Source organism: Hippopotamus amphibius, chromosome 9 (genome assembly GCF_030028045.1).
Source record: "Hippopotamus amphibius kiboko isolate mHipAmp2 chromosome 9, mHipAmp2.hap2, whole genome shotgun sequence".
In the NCBI taxonomy this organism is placed as follows: domain Eukaryota; kingdom Metazoa; phylum Chordata; class Mammalia; order Artiodactyla; family Hippopotamidae; genus Hippopotamus; species Hippopotamus amphibius.
In genome coordinates, this window is record NC_080194.1 from 9,928,930 (window position 1) to 9,938,665 (window position 9,736).

The following is a 9,736-nucleotide window of genomic DNA, read 5'->3' on the forward strand; positions in this document are numbered from 1 at the left end:
TAAAGGAATCCAAATTGGAAAAGAAGAAGTAAAATTATCACTCTTTGCAGATGACATGATACTATATATAGAAAACCCTAAAGACTCTACCAGAAAACTGCTAGCACTCATTGATGAGTTTAGTAAAGTAGCAGGATACAAAATTAATGCACAGAAATCTCTTGCATTCCTATACACTAACAACGGAAGAGCAGAAAGAGAAATTAAGGAAACTCTCCCATTCACCATTGCAACCAAAAGAATAAAATACCTAGGAATAAACCTGCCTAAGGAGGCAAAAGATCTGTATGCAGAAAACTTTAAGACATTGATGAAAGAAATCAAAGATGACACAGACAGATGGAGGGATATACCATGTTCCTGGATTGGAAGAATCAACATCGTGAAAATGACTGTACTACCCAAAGCAATTTACAGATTTAATGCAATCCCGATCAGATTACCAATGGCATTTTTCACAGAACTAGAGCAAGAAATCTTACGATTTGTATGGAAACGCAAAAGACCCCGAATAGCCAAAGCAATCTTGAGAAGGAAAAATGGAGTTGGTGGAATCAGGCTTCCTGACTTCAAACTATACTACAAGGCCATAGTGATCAAGACAGTATGGTACTGGCACAAAAATAGAAAGGAAGATCAATGGAACAGAATAGAGAACTCAGAAGTAAGCCCAAACACATATGGGCACCTTATCTTTGACAAAGGAGGCACGAGTATACAATGGAAAAAAGACAGCCTCTTCAATAAGTGGTGCTGGGAAAATTGGACAGCAACATGTAAAAGAATGAAATTAGAACACTTCCTAACACCATACACAAAAATAAACTCCAAATGGATTAAAGACCTACATGTAAGGCCAGACACTATCAAACTCCTAGAGGAAAACATAGGCAGAACACTCTTTGACATCCATCAAAGCAACATCCTTTTTGACCCACCTCCTAGAATCATGGAAATAAAATCAAGAATAAACGAATGGGACCTCATGAAACTTAAAAGCTTTTGCACAGCAAAAGAAACCATAAACAAGACTAAAAGGCAACCCTCAGAATGGGAAAAAATAATTGCCTATGAAACAACGGACAAAGGATTAACCTCCAAAATATACAAGCAGCTCATGCAGCTTCATACCAAAAAAGCAAATAACCCAATCCACAAATGGGCAGAAGACCTAAATAGACATTTCTCCAAAGAAGACATACAGATGGCCAACAAACACATGAAAAGATGCTCAACATCACTCATCATCAGAGAAATGCAAGTCAAAGCCACAATGAGGTATCACCTCACACCAATCAGAATGGCCATCATCACAAAGTCTGGAAACAACAAATGTTGGAGAGGGTGTGGAGAAAAGGGAACTCTCCTGCACTGTTGGTGGGACTGTAAATTGGTACAGCCACTATGGAAAACAATTTGGAGGTTCCTTAAAAAACTACAAATAGAACTACCATATGATCCAGTAATCCCACTCCTGGGCATATACCCAAAGAAAACCATAATCCCAAAAGAAACTTGTACCATAATGTTTATTGCAGCACTCTTTACAATAGCCAGGACATGGAAGCAACCTAAATGCCCATCAACAAATGAATGGATACAGAAGATGTGGCATATATATACAATGGAATATTACTCAGCTATAAAAAGGGATGAGATGGAGCTATATGTAATGAGGTGGATAGAACTACAATCTGTCATACAGAGTGAAGTAAGTCAGAAAGAGAAAGACAAATATTGTATGCTAACTCACATATACGGAATCTAAAAATGGTACTGATGAACTCAGTGACAAGAACAGGGAAGCAGATACAGAGAATGGACTGGAGAACTCGAGGTATGGGAGGGGGCGGGGGGTGAAGGGGAAACTGAGACGAAGCGAGAGAGTAGCACAGACATATATATACTACCAAGTGTAAAATAGTCAGTGGGAAGTTGCTGTATAACAAAGGGAGTCCAACTCGAGGATGGAAGATGCCTTAGAGGACTGGGGCAGGGAGGGTGGGGGGGAATCGAGGGGGGGGGGCGTCAAGGAAGGGAGGGAATATGGGGATATGTGTATAAAAACAGTTGATTGAACCTGGTGTACCCCCAAAAAAATAAAATAAAATAATTAAAAAAAAAAAAAAAAAAAAAAAGAAAGTGAATCTGTGCTATAGCACCTGGCACCAGAACTATGTACATAGTGGATGAGAAACCAGGTTTGAAATGGGAAAGCCAGTACTAGTCTGTGGAAAATTCTTCAAATCATCAAAATTGTAAAGTTGTAAGCAGAGGAAACAGGGAAGTCCTCTCCTTTCAGGGAAATATTTAATAATGTGACATTTGCAATTATAAAAGTACCATACTTTATTTTTTTCCTTTTTGGTTGGAAGCATGGAAAATAGAATTTATCAGAATTCCTTTTTTTTAGGTTTTTAGGGCACAGACTTATAAATGGTGAGTGAATCTGTGAGGTAAGTCATATACATGCATCACTACTACTAATAATAAAATACAAATTTCAATCAACCATGTTAAGACAAAGTATTACAAATATCATATTTTCACATGAAGAAGTGCTCACTGTATAAGTCAAAAAACATACATGAAAAAACATATTATGTCTTAGCCCACTCATGCCACAACCAAACACTATAGGCTAGGTGGCTTAAACAACAGAAATTTATTTCTCACAGTTCTGGAGTCTGGGAATTCCAAAATCAAAGTTCCGACAATAGTTTGTAGGCAGTTGCCATCTCACTGTGTGCTCACATGACCTATTCTTTGTGCACGTGCTGGGGAGAGATCATGAGCTCCCTAATGTCTCTTCTTAAAGGGGACTAGCCCCACTATGAGGACTCCACCCTCATGGCCTCATTTAACCCTAATTACCTCCCAAAGTCTCCATCTCAAATACCATCACATTGGGAGTGTTCAGGCTTCAACATATGAATTTGCAGGGGGTGGGGGAACACAAACATCAAATGTGTTTACAATAATTAAATTATTATGTACTTAATGATATTTGTGATATTTGACGGCTCTTTAATACTTGCAATTTATTGTGATTTATTTTCTCTTTCCAAACGTACATTCAATTTCACACAATTTTTTTTTTATAATTTTGTATTCTTTCTCTCAAAGATTATACCGGCCAAACAAAATCTGGACCCTCTCTTGCCCTTAACATCACCTTCCCATATCCTATATCCTACAGTTCTTTCATATCTAAAGCTGCCCATCTTAAACACAACATCAATCTTCCTGTTGAGCCAACCCTGCATTTCTATCTATTCTCAAGATTCTAAATTAAAAATTTCAAGAACAAGTCTGATAGAAGTAACCTAAGTGTCCACTGACAGATGAATGGATAATGAAGATGTGGTACATACATACAATGGAATATTACTCAGCCTTAAAAAGAATGAAATAATGCTATTTGCAATAACATAGATGGATCTAGAGATTATCATATTAAGTGAAGTAAGCTGGATAGAGAAAGACAAATATCATATGATATCACTTATATGTGGAATCTAAAAAGAGAAAAAATGATACAAATGAACTTATTTACAAAACAGAAATAGACTTACAGACAGAAAACAAACTTATGGTTACCAAAGGGGAAAAGGAGGGGAGGGATAAATTAGGAGTTTGGGATTAACATATACACACTACTATATATAAAATAAACAACAAGGACCTACTGTACAGCACAGAGAACTACACTCAGTATTTTTAATAACCCATAATGGAAAAGAATCTGAAAAAGAATGTATGTATATATAACTGAGTCACTTTGCTGTACACCTGAAACATTGTAAATCCACTCTACTTCAAGAAAAAAAATAAATAAATAAAAACAAATCAATTTCAAAACCAAGAACAAGTCTGGTAAAAGCAAAAAGAAGTTGAGTAAGCAAACACTATCGCTCTTAGGGAGTGATAAGGAGGATATATTAAGAGCATTTATTTGTTATTTGAAATATACAACGTACTCCACCAAAAGTTTGCAAATGGTTGAGTTACAGTCACCATATTTTACCCAGTACCACTATTTCCTCCAACCCTCAGGCCCTGTGGCTGAGTTCAGCTTACTTTCACTCAGGGTTGATTCTTTCCCACTGGTCCTACAGTCCACCATGGCAACATGGCTTTCTTCAGGCATCCTTCAGTCAATGAGTCACACCTGCGTGGGTCTGCATTCCAGGTATTGACCTTGCTTGAATTAGTATTTTCCAAAAAGTCTCCTTAGCTCCAAAGTGAATCAGTCAATATCAATAAATTCAAAGAGGGTATGGGAACCAGCCTCGCGCTCCCAAGTTACAAACATAACACACAGAGAGAACACAGCTCCTTTGGACATCACCAGGTCTCACTACTATCAGTGAAGAGAATGTCCATGTAAACACCAAGTGTGAAGCTTTATTCTCTCCTTGAGAGGCAAAGGCAGAAAGATTCCTTAGCAAATGCTCCTGTTGTGGTGTACAAATGATATTGATCTCTGTAGTTGGCACTAAAAGCTGGAGCTGGTATACTGCATTTTTTAAACTTGCATCTCTAAATCCAAGCTGGCAGTTTGGTGTCAAATACAGCAGAAGCCTATTCCATAGATATATCACCTAACAGATGAAGAAAAATCCTGATTTATAGGAATCTAGGTAACCACGGCTCTCAGTGCACTGGAATATTTTGCTTCTTACTCTCTTTTCAGATAAATCTAATCACCAAAAATCTCCAAGACAATAAAACAAACAAAAAAACCCAAAAGTCTTGAGTGTGTAGCTAGCAACCCCCCAAAGGTGATCCCGTTGTTTTTGGATCATTGATTATCTATCTCAATATTCTACCCTTTATGCAACTGCACAATGTCCTATAACATCTTGCCATCAGAGTTCACTATTTTTAACAATGCTCTATTGCTTAAGGCAGGAAAATGAATGTGAACTTCTTAAAAGGAATTTCAGCAAGGGCTGAAGTGGAAACGATTACTTAACTTAACCCTCCATGGACCAGATAATCCAATTAGCAAGCATCCATGTCCCCACCAGTCTTTTCATTCCTCTGCCTCTGAGGCACATTTCTGCCCTCAAGCTTCTGTAATCATAATTTTAGTTTTACATGGCAAAGTTACCAATATTTGAAGTCTGCTCTGAAACCAAATTGAAGTCTTGAGATTTGGACAATAATAAACAGGGTTTATATTATTATTACTGTGTAAATATTGTTCACAGTAGAGCCAAGAAGTATTCTCTGGTTATATTTTCTTTCTTATGCTGCCTCTTATTTATCTTGATATTTCTATCAACCTTTATTATTTTCTTGCATTGTTTACCTTTATTGAATTCCTAATTTCTTTCATTTCTCTGGGATAATATCAAATCTCTTAAATACCCACTTAGAGTTTCTCGTTTTCTTACTCTACTTGGACTTTTATAAGTTTGCCGCATGATTACCAGGCTTAACTTCGCTTTATTATTTTCCCAAACCATTCTTTCTTCTTAGATCCTAAATCTGCATGATTCTTGGCTTACATCGTCATTTTTCTAAGATGTATATATAACTGGTATCCTTAAAAGTACTGTGTGTTGATAAGAACGTAAACTGGTACAGTCACTATGGAAAAGAGTATGGAGGTACCTCAAAATATTAAAAGCAGAATTATTGTATGGTCCAGCAATCCCATGTCTGGATATATATCCAAAGGAAGTGAAATCAGTATCTCAAAGAGATATCTGCACTCCATGCTCATTGCAGCATTATTCACAATAGCCAAGATATGGAAACAACCTAACTGTCCATCAGTGGATGAATGATTATTCAGCCATGAGAAAGAGGTGAATTATCAGAAAGTTAACATGCTTGTGTAACTGCCACCTAGAGCAACAGATAAAACATTACAGCACCCTAGAAGTCCCCTACTGCTCCTCCCCAACACTAACCTTCCCTCTTCACCAAAAGTAATTACTTTCTGACTTCTAGCATCAGAGACAAGTAGTTTTGTCTGCTTTTGAATTATAAAGGACTCATTCATGATTTGTTTTCACATCTAGCTTCTTTCACTCAACACTACATTTGTGACAGTCATGTTGTAGCATCTAGCAACATGATTCATCACCATCATGTGTCATTATAAATTCTATACCATTAGATGAATATATTACATATCCATACTACTCTTAATAAACATTTGGATCTCTGGTTTGGTGCTATTAATAACAATATTAACGTGAATATTCTTATATAGATTCTTTGGTGTACATATGTATGCATTTCTGTTGAGTATATCCCTAGCAGTGGAAGTGATTGGTTATAGAGTATATGAATGTTAAACTTGATTAGCTACTGGCAAAGAGTCCTGAAAGTGATTATAGCAATTTACCCTCTCACCAGCAGTAGATGACAGTGCCAGCTGCTTTACTTCATTACCAACACTGAGTATAATTAGTCTTTCTAAATTTATTCTTTTTGGTGAGATTTCTTAAAGTGAAGCCCACCTCATATGCTTCTCACCCATTTGTACATAAAAACATAGTTATGCTTATAAAAGCATAAATATGTGAGGGTTACTGAAGTGGAATTTCAGTGCATGTTTATTAGTTGCAAAGCCCTCTACCTCTTGATTCTTCATTAAACTCCATCTACTTCCACCTTAGAGTATCGTAGTAACATAGAGCAAAATTAAGACTGGTCAGCTCAAGGAACCTGAGATTTTGAGGCCATGTAATGCCCAATGGAACCCCATGGAGATAGACGTATATTGTCTTTCAGGCTTGACTGTCACCTAGTCAACCCACATCCCATCATGAGAAGCATTAGAGGAGTATTTTGATGTTAGCTTTCTTAGGGTGTATATTCTTTCAGACTCACAACTATTTTAACACAAGATTTTACAAGTCTCTAACCATTCCTTATTTTTCAATATTCACACAACTTATATTCAACATTGTGTTTTTGAAGATCTTAGGTCACTTAAATTTTACATCCTAGAAAGTGAACACTAAAGTACTATCAAAGAGTCATGAAACACTGTTGATCAAATAATTCAAGGTGTGGCAAAAGAATTATAATTCAACTAGCTAGGAAAAGAGAAAGCTTTTTAAAACTATCAGATAAACATGGAGCCAGTCAGGATCTTTTTCTATTGATAAATATCAATTCTCTAATAGAGACAATAAAGAAAAGAATAGAGTGGTTTATAAAATTTTTTTGAATAGTTCATTCTGAATCTATTTAAATTTTAAGACTTCTTGTGGTTAATAGCAGACCTATAACATGAATACGTACAATGCATGAAAGGACCATAAGTCTTAAAAGAATCATTTCACTGATGGACAAAATGATGGGCTGTACTTGATGAGAAAGACAAAATAGAAATTTTCTTTCTAATATAATACTGATGCTTATTTATTTCCATACTGGGCAATATCACTCTAAAATCTAAACTGACAAACATGCAAACCCAATGGTATGTGAATTTATCTCTATGGTCATTATTTTCATGTTCACTGTACTATACAGATGTACAAAGTGTTGTGATGTAATTTCTCTCATTTGACTCTAAAAGCAATCTGTATGGAATATGTTCACATTAATCTTGTTTTATAAAATTAAAAGGTTCAGAAAGGTTAAATGAAAAGTCAAAGCTATGCATATTATAATTGCAGTAGGTGAAACTAAAGCCAAGTTTCTCTTCTCAAGTTTAAGCATTCTTTCTATTGAGCAATGTCAGCTTTCTATTGATAGACAAAAGCCAGTGACTATTAGCCTTATGAGTACGGACTTCAGTTGCTGAGTTTACAAAGAGATTTGACATGATTTACAAAATATTTGATCCAGGTTTCTTTTTTTCTATCTCTGTTCTCTGTATTCAAGACAGCAATAGAAATAAAATGACAGATGAGTGAGAAAGTAACTCCATGCCCACTTCATTTTCTCCAACTACTAAAACTAGAACAGGTGAATTTAATGGTAAGCAAATGGGGGTAAGAGGTAGAGCCTCGGGCATGACTGTGACTTGACAAATCACCTGAAGAGGAAATAAACAATACAGCCAACCAATGGTTGGGATTCAAAGGTCATCAAGAGACAGCTAGAGAACTGAACTGAAGTTCTGAATGGACCCGTTTTAGATTTTGTATAAGCAGACTAGATTGAATACATTGGGCAATGCTTATGTAACCTGTCATGCCAGCCATCATTGCAATTTAAATTCTACAGGGAGCGGTAGACTCTTTAACGTGACAGGACAATGGACATGAAATACTTTCCTTCTGAATTCTCCATTATATTCCCACTGCTGGTTTGTAGTTTGGCACATTACTTCGTGTGACCTCTGCAGGGACTAATGTCCCTTTCAACTCACCACACACACTGAATAATTCCCCTGTGCCAAAACCTTTCAGGAAGATAAAGAAATTGTTGCAAATAATTTAATTCCCTTTCTCTCTCTCTCCCTCTCTCTCTTTCACACACACACACATACACACACACACACACACACACACACACACACACACACAGGCTTTTGCTCAATGAATACTTGTCCAGTGGAGAGAAGGTAACAAGAGAAATGGTATATGCTGAAATATATTTATTGATATTCAATTAAATGAAAGAAAACTAGATGCAGTCTAGCTGAGCATACTATTTTAAAAGACTGACTTCTTTCCAAAGGTTTGTCCACATAAATTGTCAAGCTTGGTGGACATAATCAACTTTCCAATTTCAATAAAAATAAGCACAGCTGATTCTGTTTTGACAACTTATCAATAAATAATGTTCTTGTAAAAACTTCTGCAGTTGGTAAAATAGATACAAGACTTCAAACTCCTGAAATATTTGCTCCCTTCTTAATCCTTTCATCATTTTTTTCACCACTGTGATGGCAGAGACCATATCTATCTTATTCAAAATTGTAATCCCTGTGGTTAGTACATGGTAAATAGTCACAAGGAAGGAATAAGGACAGTACATCCATGTCCATAGGGGGTGTGTATGTGTGTGTGAGACACATTTCAAAGATTTTCCATACCTTCTACTACTTTTCATATCTTCCTATACTATTTAATCAACTATAGAATCCAATCAATAATATAACATCTTCATGAAGGCAATTTATAACAGTTTATGAAAAATTCAATGTAACAAGCAAATTATGTAGTATGACATTTGTTTCTGTTGTATAAAGGTGATCTTAGCCATTTAATGCCAATTTCTTTAACTCTGCTTCTCCCCACATCAACATTTCTCTGTATCTCTACTACTATCCCTTTCTCTTTCTTCAGCATCAGAGAGAACAATGATGCAAATTTTTTCCAAGGCAGATCTCTTCACTTCACCTCCTAAAGCTCACCCCTGAGACTTAATTTCATCAATAGACCCCCTCTTTTGCCAGACTTTTGGTCTTTTGTTCTTCACTCTGGATTTTTCCTTTGCATACTTCTTCATCGGTATTGGTTTAAATTCAGAGTTACAGTTGGATCCAAAAATACAGTCTCAATAGTCAATCTCTCTCTCTCTCTTCTCTGTATGTGTTTTTTTGTGTTCTCATTGCTTCTGGGTCTTTCCTTTTCAGACATTCTCATGGTCTTTTGTACTATTAATATCAGAGAGGAAAAAAAAATCCTCTTTCCTAATTACTGCAGAAAAAGTCCCAGGGAGAGCTCTTAATTTCCTGGCTGGAGTCATGTGCTTCTCTCTGAACCAATACCTTTGGCCAAAAGACAGAATGCTCTAAGGAACTAGGCCTGAG